Source organism: Lathyrus oleraceus, chromosome 2, assembly GCF_024323335.1.
Source record: "Lathyrus oleraceus cultivar Zhongwan6 chromosome 2, CAAS_Psat_ZW6_1.0, whole genome shotgun sequence".
In the NCBI taxonomy this organism is placed as follows: domain Eukaryota; kingdom Viridiplantae; phylum Streptophyta; class Magnoliopsida; order Fabales; family Fabaceae; genus Lathyrus; species Lathyrus oleraceus.
The window spans coordinates 377,749,236-377,769,597 of NC_066580.1; positions in this window are offsets into that span (position 1 = coordinate 377,749,236).

Sequence of the window (20,362 nt, forward strand, 5' to 3'; positions counted from 1 at the left end):
CTACTGCACATGCATGCTTTCATTATTTCATTGTCATAATTTCATTGAACTTTCATAACCAAATACATATTACACGGACTCAAGGCATGATGTTTACACCGGGAAAAAACTGGGGTTATCCGGTTAAATTTCTGGAAAAAAATTTTTTGACTGGGTAATCGATTACCCTAATCATGGTAAATGATTAACCAGACCAAAAATTGATTTTTTGGCCATTTTGGACCGTGTAATCGATTATCCTAATCATGGTAATTGATTACACAGACCAAAAATTGATTTTTTGGCCATTTTGGACTGTGTAATCGATTACCCTAATCATGGTAATCGATTACACCTGCGCAGACAGCAGTAGTAGCTTTGTTTTTTACACAGAGGACTTTTTGGTTCACCCACTTCAACCCCTTTGCTTCCTCTATAAATAAAGCCATATCCCCACTCATTTTTCAAGCTTGAAAGCCACAAAACCTTTGCCCAAATCACCTTCAAGCTCTCTCTTTTCAACCCAAACCCTAACTCACCCAAACCCTCTTTTCTTCTTTGAACCACCCAACCACCATGTAAAAAATCCACCATCTCCATACAACAACAACAATAGCAAACTTGTAACTTTCACTTACATAACCATTCACCACCACCATATAAACATACAACTTCCTTCTCTTCCATTTTCCTACCACAACAACCATAGCCACCCTCTTCCAAACTTTTTGCTTCATTTTCAAACCCAAACACAACAACAACCTAGTTTTGACACCACAATATTGGTAATATTTTGGACTCAAACTCCTTGACATTTTTGGTTTTTTTTGTGTGTTTGAAAATGAGTTTTTACTCTTGGGTTGTGTTTTGAAAGATATTTGAGTCAACTTTGAGACAAGTGGTTTTTGTTGGGTTTACACCCTTTTGGGGATTTTTTGCTCTTACTACTTTTCATCCACCATTTTCAATCAAACCTTGTTTCTTGTTATCATTTAATATTTATTGTTGACTTGTTTTCACATTTGTTTGGTTGATGAGATCTATTAGATCATGGCCATGGTTGTTTAGAGTTGATAAAACCTTCAATGTTTCAAACCTATTAATGATCGATCAATAGATCCTTCATGATACTTTGCGGCATTGATAGATTGCCTCTATTTCAACCATGTTTGGATCATTTGATACATAGATGAAACCATTTTCTTTACATTAACTTGTTATTCTATTTGCTTATTGTTATTCTACTAACCACTAACTATTAACTACTAACTCCTAACATTTACATTATTGCACTTTACTTCCTTGCAATTTATTTTATTGTTCACTTTATTTCAAGTACTTTATGTTTATGTTTATGGACTTAGGGTTGCATAACTTTCTTTGTTACAAATCTATTGTTAGTTGATTTTTCAATCATCTTCAATACTTTGCATCAATGATAAGCTATCCCTTAATGTGTCATATTTTGATTCTTTTTTACCTATGAAAAATAGTCCTCAAGATGTTCATTTTGTACATATTACTAACCACTAATTATACTTCACTAACTTTCTTTTTATCATTAACCTTTGTTATTTTGATTTTGTTACCATTAACTTGTGGTTTATTTTATGTCATTTACATTCACTAACCATTATTATTGTGATATTGTCATTTTTCATCTTGGGATTTACTTTTATGTCATTACCTTGTAATTAACATTCAAGTACTCATTATCATCATCATTGTACAAACTCATCATGCATGTTTATTTACTTGTTATTTATTTTATTGTCATCATACATTAAAAACAACAAAAACATGATAAAATGGTAAGACCAAAAATATTCACTCCACTCTTAATCAACTTGGACTTAGAGGATTTCATCTTAGGACCTTTGCTTGGAGGCCTTCCTTTACTCTTTGTGATACTTTGTAAACACTTGGATTTTCATCTGTAACTTACATGCATGTTGTAAGAATGGCATCATGGCACCACCTTAGGGGGACATGTTTGTAAGACCATTATCCTTTGTTTAGCTTAGGTCACTTTTGCACACAAAAGGCTTTCTCTTGGGCTACCTTACAATGAGACTCTTTAATTTCTTGTCGGTTACTTTGCATTCATGTTGCATAAGCCAAATTTCATATTCAAATAAACCAAACCCTTGATTCAACGTCAAGTGACCTTTTTATAATCAAATTCAAAACACTTAATAATTACGATTATTATTGTGCGCCACGGGCCTCAAGTGATGGAGAATGAGTAAGAATGGAGCATTCCTACCCTTACTCTGATTATTTTGGACGCAAGACGCTTGACTTGTTGTCTAGAATAATCACCTCCGCCCATAGACTTTAGTACAATATAATCACAAACACTCCTTTCATAAAACCCTTATTCAAGGTAAAAATAATACAACACATCAAACTCATTTTTATGCCTTAGGGCATCATCCCGAAAACCCTTTTCTCAAAGGTAAAATCAACCAACACACAAACATTTTCTACTCCGAACTACGGAGCTCTGATTCTTCATTCCCGAATGAGTGATACGTAGGCACAAGGGCCCCAATCCTTGGCGAGCACTATAATAACAAAAATACATCCCTCTTTTCACACATTCTTTTGAAAATAAAACAATAATAGATAAATCCCATGTATGTAAAAAACCCAAATGGTTCCCATGGAGTACCATGGACGTAAGGGGTGCTAATACATTCCCCTTACGTAACCGACTTTCGAACCCAAATCTCGGTTGGGAGACCGATTCCTTGTTCTCTTTTAAGCGCTTCCCGTGCGCATCTCTTTTCCGAGGGTTTTATCTACTATTTCCCCTCTCCTCTCCGATAGAGGTAAACTAAATAAAATTCGATGGCGACTCTTCTGACTTTTCCTCTCTTTGGCATCTCTTTAGTCCCGGTTTCATTATCGTGAAATCCCGGTAGCGACAAAGTGCTGGTGGAGTTTTCTAAGAAATCCAACGGAAAGAAACTATGTCAGATGGAAGACATTTTATCTTCTGGTTTGGTCCTAACTAGTGATAATGTGGAGGATTTGGTTGGCTTAGTGGATCTTCATAAAAGTCCCATTGGGTCGATTTTCCCTTATGACGAGGACCATATAACATGAAATTGTTCGGTCCATAATGTGGATCTAGACAACATGGAGGGGTCGATTGTTCCTTCTTCTTTTCACTCTAATTCCTTAGCACCTAAACCTTAAAAAAAAGTCAATTTCAGTTCCTTAAACACTGTCATCTAAATCTTCCTCATCCAGATTCTCAAGAGGCTCAGTGATATGTTGTGATTCGTTAGCAAATTCTGATTTTGAGCAAGGTAGCAATCATTTTAGAGCCGCATAGGGGGGGATGTACCTAGAGCTATTTGGGATAAAGTAGTGCAGTTAGGGCTCAAGGGTAAGAAGAATGTGAAAATCTATTTGGAAAAAATCAGGGTGGCAGAAAAGAAAGCTTAGGGAAAACGTAGATTGAAGGAAGCCAAATCAAAGGTGGTCTCATGAATTTGCTTTATTTCAACATTCGAGGGAGTTGTAATCCAGTAAAATGGAAGTGCATACAAAAAGCTCATTAGAAAGGAAAGATTTGATGTGTCCTTGTTATAAGAAACTAAGACCACGAAGGTTGATAATGCATGGGCATGTTCTATTTGGGGGAGTCAAGATGCTGAATGGTCGGCTAAAGAGGCTCAAGGTAGATCAGGGGGTCTTGCAATTCTTTGGGAAGCTGGTACTTTAAGTGCATCTTCAGTTTTGCGTGTGGGTTATATGGGGATTCAATTGGAGTGGCATGGTCAATTATACTTCATCATCAAGTTGTACTCAACATGTGATCTTTGAAGCAAAATAAAGTTATGGGAAGAATTGAGAGAGATTGACAATAGATTTGTAGGTGATAAGTGGTTCATATCATGTGACTTCAATGTAGTTAAAAAGGATGGTGAAAGGAAGGGGACAAATGTTTGTATTCACAGGCTAGAACTCAATGATTTTAACGAATTCATAGATTATTGTGACCTTATTGATATTCTGGCATTTGGGAACAAGTTCACCTGGTTCAACAATGAGGGAAGTTCGATGAGTAGACTTGATCGTTCCTACTTTCGGATAATTTGATTGAGTATTGGGGAGTTGATATTCAAACTATTTCTAGTAGAAGTATTTATGATCATTGCCCTATTTGGATAATAGGGGTTTGTTAAATCAAGTAGATGACATCAAACTTGAAATTCTCAATCACTTCAGCCACAAATTCAGCGAATCAAAATTTCATAGGCCAACACTACAATGGGTGAATTTCAATCGTTTGACAGAGTCAGAGATTGGTATGTTAGAAGAACCTTTTTCCATGGAAGAAGTGAAGGAAGTTATTTGGAACTTAGGTAGTGAGAAGAGTCCAGGTCCAGACGGTTTCAACATGGGTTGTTTTTAAAAGTGCTAGGAGATAATCAAGGTTGATCTAGTCAATTGTGTTTCAGAATTTCATTCGAATGAAACCCTGCCTAAAGCTATAACGGTTGTTTTTATCGCTCTAATTCCAAAAGCGAGTATGGGATAAAATCTTCTTGTGGCTGGACAATTCTTGCCATACTCAGTTGTATGTTTCAGACACATACTTTAGCTGTTTCATTTCTTCTCTAAAAGGTATAGTGAATAAAAAGTTTTGACTTCTCATTTGGTTAGCGGTTTGTTGGTCGATTTGGATACAAAGCAATGAAATGGTTTTTAAGGGTGCCTCCTTTCGGGTTGACGATTTGGTGAATAAAGCCAACGTGTTGTCTTGGGACTGGTTCGTAGCTAGAAGCAAAGTGGCGGTTGATTGTTGTTGGGTTGATTGGTGCGATAATCTATTATTTTGTATTGAAAATATGGTTGGGTTTAATGCCTAGTTTTTGATTTAGCATATGCCACTGTATCATCTTTCACTTGTAAGGGTTGAGTACTCCTAATACTCTTTCTTATTAATACAAGTTTTGCTTATACAAAAAAAAAGATTAGTCTCATAGATTATATCCAGTGTATCTTTTTTTTCTCTAGTGATATGTATTAATTTTTGCAATTTAATCTAATTCATCTTTGACCTAGTTAAATTTTTCTTAACTTTTTCTCCTTTTTTTTTCTTTTCAATTTCATTCCTTTTTCAATTTGAATCAGTTAATTTGTCAATATAACTTAAATTTAAAATGTACTCACATGAATTCAATTTCATTATTAATATTTCAAACTTATTGATTGTTATTCTAACAGTAACTCCAAACTTAACATATATCATATTTTTGATAAGATAAGTAGTGTGTCTAACTCCAAATAAGATAGGAATGTATTTAGACAATGGGTTAATAATTAAGTTTATTAAGGGAATATATGCTCAAATGTGTTATGTCTAACTCCACGTATTGTCCTTTCACCCACATATTCAGTGACATGTGGGATGAATAGTATAATCCTTGCCCGCGAAATCAGGTAGTGGAAAGGTTGTTCAATTTGTATTATGTACTATTTGATCATGTTCCCGTTTGATCTTATCTTCAAATTCATTGCCTTCTGATAAAAGATGATTGAAGCATGAAGTGAAGAAATAGAGAGTTGGATTTAGAAACTTTAGAACCTTGAGTCAGAACCTTGAAAACATCATTAGTCTGTCTTGAGTTCTTCAGTGTCTTCAGAATCTTCAGAGTCTTCAGAAACCTCGGTCAGAACCTTGATAACTTCAATTGTCTGTCTTGAGATCTTCAGAATCTTCGGCTACATAACACAACTTCATAAGCTTGTCATTCTTCAGAAGCTTGTTGATCAGAGTCACGTCCAGAAGCAAAATAACTGAGAGAACATTGCAACAACAAAATAGTGTCTCCTCGGAAGCTTCTGATAGGTGAGATAACGCAAAAGCAGAAAGAAAATTGCAGCAACAATATTGACTTCTTTCACAACTTCTAATTGTAACACAAAAGCGGATTTAGAATGCAAAATTCAAAAACTGATGATGTTACACATCATGTGATCAGAATCAGAACTATTTGTTAAAGCTACACAATAACAAATCATTAGGGTACCAAAATTATTCTCACACAAATATAACATTGTTATCATCAAAACTCAAGGTATAGATGCATAACCAAATCTTGTTCTAACAATCCCCCCCTTTTTGATGATGACAAAACATGTATTTTGATGAACTTTTTTGTACAGGGTAATCACATAAGAATACATCTTATAAAAGCACAAACCTCTCTTTGAGATGTATAGTTCTATAAAGATAAACTCAGAGTGAAAGAACACTTTCCTGATTTACCTTTTGAAGTACCAGAATGAAAAATTAGTCAGAATCTGGTTTAACTTCATAAGTTGATTGATATTGTCCAAAACACTGGTTGATAACATCACCCTTTTGACAGTCCTTCAGAAAAGCTTTCTTCAAAAACTTCTTCGAAAACCTTTATTCATAAACTTCTTTGAAGACCTTTCTTCAGAAACGTCTCAGAAAGCTCTTTGAGGATCATTCTGATTCTTGAGAGAGAAGCTTTAACAAATCATTCTGAATCTTGAAAGTTAACCCTGTAAAAACACTTAACAAACTTTTCTCGAAGTATTTGTTAATAGAAACATTAAAACAATGTTTGAGTTTTTTACTTAGGAATTTAGATATTAAAATAAACTCTTAATTCTCCCCCTTTAGAGAGTTATGTTTTCTCCCCATTCATCAATAAAATAATAATAAAAAGACAGTTAATAATGAAAAACAAACAATAATTTCATTGAAAACATGCCAAAAAGGCAGTGCAGAGTACAAAATCAAAAGAAAAGGAAATGCAAAAGTTCTTAACAAGAACTACAAACAAAATGCAGCAAGAAAAACATAAAGGAAATACATACACACTTAGATCAACAAACACATATGCTAAGACATTTTATAAAAACCAAGGGTTTTTAGGGGAAGGAGTAGGCGGCGAATTAACTAGGTAGTTATCCGGGAGATTTAGGGGATCTACCAAAGGATCAACATCATCTTCATGACAGATCTGCATGTGGAGCACCAAGACTTCAGGAGGATCAACCTTTGTGAAGATAGGATAGTTCTCTGCCTGAGTAGAATTGTCGTTTATTTCTTCCTTGACTGAAGGAGATCCTTCAACAGATATAGATCTTGGATGAGATCTAGTCTGATCTAGTTGTAGTTGTTGAAACTGTTGTTGAACCTGTTGTTGTTGAGCATCCTTTGAACTATTTTGAGAGAGTTGTTGTTCAATAGTCTTTGAAAACTGTTGAGCCATTGAAGATTGTTGTTCAGCAATTTGAGTGATGAAGATGAAGAACTGTTGAGAGAGAGAGAGAGAGAGAGAAAAAGTTTTGAGGTTGAAAAACTTGAAAGTGTAGGATAAATGTGCGTGTGGTATGTAAATGTGAGTGATATGAGTTTAAATAAACAATTTTAGCAATGATGACAAAAGGTGTACGCATACATTGGGGGAAGTGTAAAGGTTTAGACCTAATTCCAAGAATTGTTAAACCCAATGTGACACACTTTAATCACACATGCTCAGAAAGTGGGACATTTGTCTCCACTAAGAACCATACAAAATCAAACGACAAGACAACCATTAAATGCATCAACTATTCAGATCAGAAGACAAATCGATAAGATTTCTTCTGATCATAACCTTTCTATTCATTAAAACTTCCTTACTTCATAAAGCTTCAAGTTTCAGAGTCAAAAAGCAAAACAATCTCAGAACCTTACCTAGAGTTCTGAAGACTTTACATTTTGAATAACATCTTTTCATTCTGGACACAGTTTCATAAATAGATTTTCCAGAATGACTGTGATTCTATCTTCGGCAAGGGGTTTTGTAAAGATATCAGCCTATTGATGGTTTGTATCAACAAATTTTATGTGAAAAATTCTCTTCTTAACATAGTCACATAAAAAGTGATGTTTTATTTCAATATGCTTACCCCTAGAATGCAAGATATGATTCTTAGATAAACATATAGCAGAAGTATTATCACAAAGAATAGGAATATTACTCTCAGATATCTGATAATCTTCCAGCTGCCTCTTGTAACACCCTTCTAAAATACCCCGAGTATATAATTAAAATAACAACATATCAATCAGAGTAAATATGCAATCAAGGGTGTCACACGACTACTTCACACCATAATAACTGTCATGCTCTTTATTTAATCAAAATAACATTTTTTGCATAATTCGCAGCGGATAGAAATCAAATCAACCAATCAAAACATATATTATATTACATGTAAATTGGTTCACAACCAACAATAAAACAATTAAAGACATCCCGTCCCGATGTTACATCTATCAGAGCATGACCCACTAAGGAGACTACACTAGACTCCAAGCACTAGCTTCTACTCAATCACTGCTCGTTACCTGAAAGATAGTTGTAAGGGTGAGTTCCTCAATCGATATAATAAGCATTATAAAATATCATGCAATGTTAAGTAATTTAACACGTTTCATCACCCAAATCAGATTACACATTCAGCAACGGCAATATCAACTCAATCATACTCAACATCAACACAACACACAACACACAACACACATATAATACTGGAATACATCCATTCATATTATATTCCATACAACAAACCAACAAAATGCAACTCTAATGAGACTCGACTCGTCATGCATGTGGTACCATTCGGAGTAAAACTCCCAACTTAAAATCATTGCCATTTTATTGGGCATCAAGGCATAAGCCTTCAACTTTCAACTTTTGCCAATCCAGGCCAACGTGGTGTGAGCAAAGCTCCGACTTAATGCATATGGATTTACATGACATACACGACTTAAAATTTCGACAACATGATAATAATAGCAACACCACAATGGTTTCAACATAAGCAACTTATAATCAACTTTGGCTCACCAAGCCTGCAACTCAGTATCTTTAACAACTTTCCGTACACGGGACGACTCAGCAACATATTTGTATCGACACTTCATAACATAAACTCAACAAAATTACTCATCACAATTAACGATAATATCACCCGACTCACCCCGACGAATTCCATTAAATTCTGAGCAAAATTCGATTTATCACTTTTCCAACAGTGTTAACCGGTTAACGCCCTGGGTTAACCGGTTAACGCAGGACAGAACACGCTTTCTGGCCATTTACAACAGTGTTAACCGGTTAACGCCCTGGGTTAACCGGTTAACGCAGGCAGAACAACAATATTTCCACAACTCACAACAGTGTTAACCGGTTAACGCCCTGGGTTAACCGGTTAACGCAAGACAGAAAGCTGTTCCTGCGCTAACACGAAGCAGAATGCAGAATTCTCCGCATTTTCCGCCGTTGGAGGACTTCCGGACCTCCGATTCCAATTCCGTAAGAAGCGATACGTTCGGAAAATCACAATACACTCAAATACAGATTTAAGTACAACTTTAACACACTTATCCAACATAATTTCTCAGCATTCAACATCCCAATTAGGGTCAAATCAACGGTTTATCTCTACCCATTACATGTTAGTCTATAATACCCATTAAACGACGATAAACCCCCCTTACCTGAATTAATCCGGCGAATCTTTAAGCTTCAAGCTTTTCTCTTCTCCAACCTTCTTCCTCTTGCTCTGCTCTTTGCCCTTTTCCTCTTTTCAGCCGCTTCTCTGCTTTTCACGTAAAACCCTCTTTACCAAAAAATGGAACTCTTTTTCCTTATTTCCAACTTATATATTTTCCAATAATTATTATTCCAATAATAATGATAATAATAATCCAATAATTCCAATTATTTTAATTAAATTAATAAATATAATATTAACTTAAATTAAATAACTATCTTATTTTTATCGGGGTGTTACAACTCTCCCCCACTAAAAGAGTTTTCGTCCTCGAAAACATACCTCAAGCGAATAGCTCCGGATAAGACTCCTTCATTTGACTCTCAAGTTCCCATGTCATGCTTTCGCCCGCAGCTCCCGACCAAACGACTTTAACCAACACAATCTCTTTTCCTCGAAGAGTCTTTGTGTCACGATCTTCAACTCGTACAGGCTTTGTCTCCATTGTTAAATTATCCCGCACTTGCACATCATCCATACTAACCACATGAGACGGATCTGAGACATACTTCCGAAGCTGCGACACATGGAATACATCATGCAAATTCGAAAGATTAGGTGGTAATGCCATCCGATAAGCAACTTTTCCAACCCGTTCTAAGATTTGATACGGACCAATGAAGCGAGGAGTGAGCTTTTTAGACTTCAAAGCCCTCCCAACACCGGTCACAGGCGTGACTCTCAAAAACACATGGTCACCAGCTTGAAATTCTAATTCCTTCTTCCGCTTGTCATGGTAACTCTTCTGCCTACTCTGAGAAGCTTTCATCTTCTCTCGGATAAACTTCACTTTCTCGGTAGTTTCTCGAACTAACTCTGGTCCAAGTACTACACCCTCACCAGATTCGTGCCAACACAACGGAGTTCTACATCTACGACCATACAATGCTTCAAAAGGCGCCATTCCGATACTAGAATGGTAACTATTATTATATGTGAACTCGATCAATGGAAGATAAGTGTCCCACGAACCTCCTTGTTCAAGAACACAAGCTCTTAGTAAATCCTCCAATGACTGAATAGTTCCCTCCGTTTGGCCATCAGTTTGAGGATGATATGCCGAACTCAACCTCAACTTAGAGCCCAACGAATCTTGCAGACTTTTCCAAAATCCCGATGTAAACCTCGGATCTCTGTCCGACACAATACACAGAGGAACACCATGCAACTTTACAATTACTCGGATGTAAATCTCTGCCAACTTCGCAATTGGGTAAGTGATGTTAATAGGTATGAAGTGAGCCGACTTCGTGAGCCTATCAACGATCACCCAAATCGAATCATGCCCTCTTAAAGTAGCAGGCAACCCCGTTACAAAGTCCATAGAAATGCTATCCCATTTCCACTCTGGAACTTCCAACGGCTGCATCAACCCAGCAGGCTTCTGATGCTCAATCTTCGACTTCTGACAAGTTAAGCACGCATACACAAAACGAGCCACATCTTCTTTCATTCCGGGCCACCAAAATATTTTCTTCAAATCCTGATACATTTTAGTAGCTCCTGGATGAATACTCAAACTGCTTCTATGACCCTCTTCTAGAATGCTTCTTTTCAAAATCGCGTCATCAGGAATACAAATTCTTTCCCCTAATTTTAGCACACCTCTCGCATCAATCTTAAAGTCACTCTTCTCTGATTGACCGCAACGATTAAGGATATCTACTAATTTCACATCCAATTTCTGTGCCTCTCGGATACTATCCATAAAATCATTATTAATCTTTAGCATTCCTAGCATTACACTCTGCGGTGTTACTTCGCAAACCAAACTCATATCACGAAATTGCTCAATTAATTCCAACTCCTTAATCATCATTGCTGACACATGCAAGGTCTTTCTACTTAAAGCATCGGCCACAACATTTGCTTTTCCTGGATGATAATTCAACCCAAAATCATAATCCTTAAGCAATTCTAGCCACCTACGTTGTCTCATGTTCAGCTCTTTCTGATCAAAAAGATACTTTAAACTTTTATGATCGCTGAAAACTTCAAATCTGGAACCATAAAGGTAATGCCTCCAGATTTTTAGCACAAACACCACAGCAGCAAGTTCAAGATCATGCGTAGGATAGTTCTTTTCATGAATTCTTAACTGTCGCGACGCATAAGCAATTACTTTATTATTTTGCATGAGCACACCTCCCAATCCCATCAATGAAGCATCATAGTAGATTATAAACGGTTCCTCCGGATTTGGCAAAGTCAAAACCGGCGCCGACGTCAATCTCCTTTTTAATTCATTAAAACCCTCTTCGCACTGAACATCCCACACGAAAGCTTTACCCTTACAAGTTAATTTAGTCAACGGAAGTGCTAACTTAGAAAATCCTTCAATAAACCTTCTATAATATCCAGCTAACCCCAAAAAGCTTCTAATCTCGGTAACCGACTTAGGAGTCTCCCATTGCAATACAGCTTCTACCTTGGAAGGATCTACAGCAATACCTTTTCCTGAAATTACATGGCCGAGAAAACTGACTTCTCTTAACCAAAATTCACACTTGGACAGCTTCGCATACAATTTCTTATCTTTCAAAACATCCAACACTAATCTCAAATGTTCCTTGTGCTCTTCTTCGGACTTAGAGTAAATCAAAATATCATCAATAAATACCACCACAAAATGATCCAGATAAGTATGGAAAATACGATTCATGTATTCCATAAATACTCCCGGCGCATTAGTCACACCGAAAGGCATCACAGAATACTCATAATGTCCATACCGAGTTCTGAACGCTGTCTTCTGGATGTCTTCATCTTTCACTTTGATCTGATGATAGCCCGATCTCAAATCAATTTTACTGAACACACAAGCACCCACTAATTGATCCATCAAATCATCTATTCTCGGTAGTGGATACTTATTCTTGATCGTTACTTTATTCAATTGTCTATAATCGATACAAAGCCTCATACTACCATCTTTCTTCTTTACTAGCAACACTGGAGCTCCCCACGGTGACACACTTGGTCTTATAAACTTCTTCTCAAGTAAGTCCTCCAATTGCTTCTTTAATTCACACAATTCAGATGCCGACATTCTATACGGTGCCATCGAAACAGGCCTAGTACCAGGTGTAACACCCCGATAATAATAAAATAATTATCTAAATTGAGTTAATAATGTAATTATTAATTTAATTGAATAATTAGAAATTTTATTATTATTATTTTTGGATTATTATTATTTTGGAAAATATATATATGTGGGAATCAGAGAAAGAATCTCATTTGGAAAAGCATTTCACGTGAAAACAGAACAGAGAAACATCGTGAAAAGGGAAAAGGGCAGAGAAGAGGAGCTGAAGAGCAAAGGTTGGAGAACGAAAGCTTGAAGCTCAAAGATTTTGCCGGATTGTTAAGGTAAGGGGGGTTTATCGTTGATTAACGGGTATTATGGGATCATATGTAATAGGTAGTGATAACCTTGAATTGACCCTAATTGGGATTTGATGAGTGCTGAATATTTGTATGAATAAGTTGTGTAAAAACTGTAATTGAACCCGTAAATGAGTGTGTCGTGATTTACTGGACGTAGAGCTTTTTACGGAATTGGATTCGGAGGTCCGGAAGTCCTCCAACGGCGGAAAATGCGGAGAATTCTGCATTCTGCCTTTGAGTTAGCGCAGGAACAGCTTCTGTCTTGCGTTAACCGGTTAACCCAGGGTGTTAACCGGTTAACACTGTGTTGAATTGTGAAAATGTGCTGTTTTGTCTGCGTTAACCGGTTAACCCAGGGTGTTAACCGGTTAACACTGTTGTAATTTCTGATATTTGGCTGTTTGTGCTGCGTTAACCGGTTAACCCAGGGCGTTAACCGGTTAACACTGTTAAGTTTTGAGACAGGAGGCGTGTTGTGCTGCGTTAACCGGTTAACCCAGGGCGTTAACCGGTTAACGCTGTAGCAGAATGGAAAAATTGTTGTTTAAATGTTGTGTACCTATTTGAGGGTTGGTCTATGTTGACCTATGGTGTAATAGGGATTAATTCCCGCTGTTTTGAGCAGGAGATGTAATATTAGAATGTACTAATATTGTAGTGGTTGTTTGGCATAATCTGACATGCTTATGTGATGAAATATTGCTGATGTATAATGATGTATATGATGCGGTGAATGTATATATTATGCATGATGTTGTGAACGTATGCAGTTGTGAATAGACTATTCGATGGCGTAGAGTGCGAGCATGTGTCTGTTCTTGAGTTGTTGTTGATGTTGTATTGCTAGGTGATTAGCATGCGTAGTTTAGCCTTTGGGGCTGTAGCTGATTCCCATGGTGAGGAATTAGTGAGTTGTGAATTGTTGTTGATGTTTGCATACTAGATGATTAGTGTGCATAGTCTAGCCTTTGGGGCTGTAGCTAATTCCCATAGTGAGGAATTAGTGAGTGAGTCATTAGATCTCAAATGAGTGGGACTAGTGAGCTTAGTAGCCGTATCTGGAGGGATCGGTGAGCTTGAACTATATGTTCGAGAAGAGCCGGTACCGCATTTCATGGAGTCTCATTGCATAATGAATGCATGGCATAGCCTGTGGGGCTGTAGCTAATTCCCATTGTGAGGAATTAGTGAGTAAATCGTTGTGTTGTGTTGTTGGTGTTGAATATGGTTGAGGATGATACATATGATATATATATTATTGTTGAATATGATGTTTGGACGGATATTGCCGTTGCTGAATGCGTAGCCTGGTTAGGGTGAATTGATGTGTATTTACTCAGCATTACATGTTGTTCTATAATGCTTATTATATTGATTGAGGAACTCACCCTTACACCTATTTTTCAGGTAACGAGAAATGAGTTGCATAGAGACTAAGGCTTGGAGTCTAGTGTAGTCTCCGTAGTGGGTCATGCTCTGATAGATGTAACATCGGGAGGGAACATTTTTAATGTTTTATTGTTGGTGGTGAACCATTTTACATGTAATGTGTTACATGTTTGATATGATTGAATTGACTTTATATCCGCTGCGAAATTATGCAAATTGCTGTTTTGAATAAATAAGAGCATGACTAAACATTTTTGGTGTGAAATAATGTGTGACACCCTTGGTGCATAAATTACTCTGATTTTGTATTGCTATTTTAAATAATTATTTGGGGTAGTTAGTAAGGGTGTTACATTAGTGGTATCAGAGCATAGTCGGTCGTGTCGAGTCGTAATTCTTCTGTTTCCCCTGTACGGGATAGGTGTTGTGTAACCCTATCAGTACTTATTGTTTTGGTTTGTTGGGTTTTCAGAAGCAGAGTGGCATGAAGAGGCCTAGTGGGGGAGACTCTAGTGCTCCTGCTAAGTGTTATAGATGTGGTCGGGCTGGACATCGTGTTCATGAGTGTACCAGTGCTGAGATGAAGTGTTTCAAGTGTGGGAAAGGTGGTCACTTGGCTGCAGAGTGCCGATTGAAGACTGTAACTTGTTTCAACTGTGGAGAGTTGGGTCATATCAGTCCCCAGTGTCCTAAGCCGAAGAAGGAGAACCAGTCGGGAGGCAAGGTTTTTGCTCTATCAGGTTCTGAGACTTCTGCAGATGATCGTTTGATCAGAGGTACGTGTTATATTAATGGCTTTCCTCTTATAGCTATTATTGACACAGGTGCTACTCATTCTTTTATATCGGTGGATTGTGCTGTGAGACTTAAGTTAGAGATATCTGAGATGCGTGGAAGTATGGTGATTGATACTCCTGCAAAGGGTTCAGTGACTACTACTTCGGTTTGTTTGAGTTGTCCTTTGAATATTTTTGGTAGAGATTTTGGGATAGACCTTGTGTGTCTTCCATTAGTGCAGATTGATGTTATCTTGGGAATGAACTGGTTGGTGTTTAACCGAGTCTATATCAACTGTTTTGATAAGACTGTGATATTTCCTGAGGGTGAGGAAGGACAGAGTCTGTTTCTATCAGCCAGGCAGGTGAATGAGGGAGTAGCAGATGGGGCAGAGTTGTTTATGCTGTTGGCAACTTTAGAGGCTAAAGATAAACTGGTGATTCGTGATCTAGCAGTGGTGTGTGACTTTCCTGATGTGTTTCCGGAAGAAGTGAATGAGTTACCGCCAGAACGTGAAGTTGAGTTCTCGATTGATTTGGTACCTGGTACTAGACCGATATCGATGGCTCCGTACCGTATGTCTGCTGTTGAGTTAGCTGAATTGAAAAGTCAGTTGGAAGATTTGTTGGATAAGAAGTTTATTCGTCCAAGTGTGTCACCGTGGGGTGCACCAGTGTTATTGGTTAAGAAGAAAGAAGGTACTATGAGGTTGTGTGTGGACTACAGGCAACTGAATAAAGTGACGATCAAGAATCGGTATCCTTTGCCGAGGATTGATGATTTGATGGATCAGTTGGTTGGTGCAAGTGTGTTCAGCAAAATAGATTTGAGATCTGGGTATCATCAGATACGTGTGAAAACTGAGGATATTCAGAAGACTGCCTTCAGAACAAGGTATGGACATTATGAGTATTCTGTAATGCCTTTTGGTGTGACTAATGCGCCTGGAGTATTCATGGAGTATATGAATAGGATTTTCCATCCGTACTTGGATCAGTTTGTGGTGGTGTTTATTGATGACATTTTGGTGTATTCGAAATCTGAAGAAGAGCATGCCGAGCATTTGAGGGTGGTTTTAGAAGTGCTACGGGAAAAGAAATTATTTGCTAAACTGTCGAAGTGTGAATTTTGGTTAGAAGAAGTGAGTTTTCTTGGCCATGTGATTTCAAGAGGTGGTGTTGCTGTTGATCCTTCTAAGATAGAAGCGGTATCTAAGTGGGAAGCTCCGAAGTCTGTTGCTGAGATTCGAAGTTTCCTTGGTTTGGCTGGTTATTATAGGAAGTTCATTGAGGGATTTTCTAAGTTGGCGTTACCGTTAACGATGTTGACTAGAAAGGGGCAAGCGTTTGTTTGGGACTCAAAATGTGAAGAAGGTTTCCAAGAGTTAAAGAGAAGGTTGACTACTGCTCCTATTTTGATATTACCAAGTTCGTCGGAATTATTTGAGGTTTATTGTGATGCTTCACTGTTGGGTTTAGGTGGTGTGTTGATGCAGAATAAGCAGGTTATAGCTTATGCTTCGAGACAGCTGAGGGTTCATGAGAGGAACTATCCTACACACGATTTAGAGTTGGCAGCTGTGGTATTTGTTCTGAAGTTGTGGAGGCATTACTTGTATGGATCGAGATTTGAGGTTTTCAGTGACCATAAGAGTTTAAAGTATTTGTTTGATCAGAAAGAGCTGAATATGAGACAAAGGAGATGGTTAGAGTTTCTGAAGGATTATGACTTTGGTTTGAATTACCATCCGGGTAAAGCAAATGTAGTGGCTGATGCATTGAGTCGGAAATCATTACATATGTCTATGTTAATGGTTAGGGAACTGGATTTGATTGAGCAGTTTAGAGACTTGAGTTTGGTGTGTGAGAGTACTCGCAATAGTGTTAAATTGGGAATGTTGAAATTAACAAGTGGTATTCTGGAGGAGATCAGAGAGGGTCAGAAATCTGATATGCTTTTGGTTGATAAGTTGACTTTAGTGAATCAAGGCCAAGGTGGTGAATTCAGAGTTGATGAGAATGGTGTTTTGAAATTTGGTAGTCGGGTGTGTATTCCGGATGTTACTGAGCTTAAGAAGAGTATTCTGGAGGAAGGACATCGTAGTGGTTTGAGTATCCATCCTGGAGCTACGAAGATGTATCATGATTTGAAAAGGTTATTTTGGTGGCCGGGAATGAAGAAAGAAATTGCAAGTTTTGTGTATTCCTGTTTGACTTGTCAGAAGTCGAAGATTGAGCATCAGAAGCCGTCTGGGCTATTGCAACCGTTGGCTATTCCAGAGTGGAAGTGGGATAGTATCAGTATGGATTTTGTTTCTGGTTTGCCGAGGACAAATAAGAATTTTGAAGCCATTTGGGTGATTGTGGACAGGTTGACAAAGTCGGCTCATTTCATTCCGATCAGAATGGATTATCCGTTAGAGAGATTAGCCGAGTTGTATATTGAGAAGATTGTAAGCTTGCATGGTATTCCGTCGAGTATTGTTTCGGACAGAGATCCTAGATTTACATCGAAGTTCTGGGAGGGTTTGCAGAAGGCTTTGGGAACTAAGTTGAGATTGAGTTCTGCATATCATCCGCAGACTGATGGTCAGACTGAGAGGACTATTCAGTCACTAGAGGATCTTTTGAGAGCTTGTGTTTTGGAAAAAGGAGGTGCTTGGGATTGTTATTTGCCTTTGATTGAGTTTACCTACAACAATAGTTTTCATTCGAGCATTGGTATGGCACCGTTTGAAGCTTTGTATGGTAGGAGATGTCGGACACCTTTATGTTGGTATGAGTCCGGTGAGAGTGCTGTGGTTGGACCGGAGATTGTTCAACAAACTACAGAAAAGATTAAGATGATTCAGGATAAGATGAGAATTGCTCAGAGTCGTCAGAAGAGTTATCATGATAAGAGGAGGAAGTCACTTGAGTTCCAAGAGGGAGATCATGTGTTTCTTCGTGTTACTCCGATAACTGGTGTTGGTCGAACTTTGAAGTCGAAGAAGTTGACACCTCGATTTATTGGTCCTTATCAGATTTTGGAGAGGATAGGAGAAGTAGCCTATCGTATCGCCTTACCGCCATCGCTTGCGAATTTGCATGAGGTTTTTCATGTGTCTCAGTTGAGGAGATACATTCATGATCCGTCGCATATATTCCAAGTAGATGATGTACAGGTGAGAGATAACCTGACTGTTGAAACATCACCTATGAGGATCGAGGATCGAGAGTTGAAGCAGTTGCGGGGTAAAGAGATTGCCTTAGTGAAGGTAGCTTGGGGAGGACCAGCAGGTGGCAACGTGACTTGGGAACTGGAGAGTAAGATGAAGGAGTCTTATCCAGAGTTGTTCGCTTGAGGTATGTTTTCGAGGACGAAAACTCTTTTAGTGGGGGAGAGTTGTAACACCCCGATAATAATAAAATAATTATCTAAATTGAGTTAATAATGTAATTATTAATTTAATTGAATAATTAGAAATTTTATTATTATTATTTTTGGATTATTATTATTTTGGAAAATATATATATGTGGGAATCAGAGAAAGAATCTCATTTGGAAAAGCATTTCACGTGAAAACAGAACAGAGAAACATCGTGAAAAGGGAAAAGGGCAGAGAAGAGGAGCTGAAGAGCAAAGGTTGGAGAACGAAAGCTTGAAGCTCAAAGATTTTGCCGGATTGTTAAGGTAAGGGGGGTTTATCGTTGATTAACGGGTATTATGGGATCATATGTAATAGGTAGTGATAACCTTGAATTGACCCTAATTGGGATTTGATGAGTGCTGAATATTTGTATGAATAAGTTGTGTAAAAACTGTAATTGAACCCGTAAATGAGTGTGTCGTGATTTACTGGACGTAGAGCTTTTTACGGAATTGGATTCGGAGGTCCGGAAGTCCTCCAACGGCGGAAAATGCGGAGAATTCTGCATTCTGCCTTTGAGTTAGCGCAGGAACAGCTTCTGTCTTGCGTTAACCGGTTAACCCAGGGTGTTAACCGGTTAACACTGTGTTGAATTGTGAAAATGTGCTGTTTTGTCTGCGTTAACCGGTTAACCCAGGGTGTTAACCGGTTAACACTGTTGTAATTTCTGATATTTGGCTGTTTGTGCTGCGTTAACCGGTTAACCCAGGGCGTTAACCGGTTAACACTGTTAAGTTTTGAGACAGGAGGCGTGTTGTGCTGCGTTAACCGGTTAACCCAGGGCGTTAACCGGTTAACGCTGTAGCAGAATGGAAAAATTGTTGTTTAAATGTTGTGTACCTATTTGAGGGTTGGTCTATGTTGACCTATGGTGTAATAGGGATTAATTCCCGCTGTTTTGAGCAGGAGATGTAATATTAGAATGTACTAATATTGTAGTGGTTGTTTGGCATAATCTGACATGCTTATGTGATGAAATATTGCTGATGTATAATGATGTATATGATGCGGTGAATGTATATATTATGCATGATGTTGTGAACGTATGCAGTTGTGAATAGACTATTCGATGGCGTAGAGTGCGAGCATGTGTCTGTTCTTGAGTTGTTGTTGATGTTGTATTGCTAGGTGATTAGCATGCGTAGTTTAGCCTTTGGGGCTGTAGCTGATTCCCATGGTGAGGAATTAGTGAGTTGTGAATTGTTGTTGATGTTTGCATACTAGATGATTAGTGTGCATAGTCTAGCCTTTGGGGCTGTAGCTAATTCCCATAGTGAGGAATTAGTGAGTGAGTCATTAGATCTCAAATGAGTGGGACTAGTGAGCTTAGTAGCCGTATCTGGAGGGATCGGTGAGCTTGAACTATATGTTCGAGAAGAGTCGGTACCGCATTTCATGGAGTCTCATTGCATAATGAATGCATGGCATAGCCTGTGGGGCTGTAGCTAATTCCCATTGTGAGGAATTAGTGAGTAAATCGTTGTGTTGTGTTGTTGGTGTTGAATATGGTTGAGGATGATACATATGATATATATATTATTGTTGAATATGATGTTTGGACGGATATTGCCGTTGCTGAATGCGTAGCCTGGTTAGGGTGAATTGATGTGTATTTACTCAGCATTACATGTTGTTCTATAATGCTTATTATATTGATTGAGGAACTCACCCTTACACCTATTTTTCAGGTAACGAGAAATGAGTTGCATAGAGACTAAGGCTTGGAGTCTAGTGTAGTCTCCGTAGTGGGTCATGCTCTGATAGATGTAACATCGGGAGGGAACATTTTTAATGTTTTATTGTTGGTGGTGAACC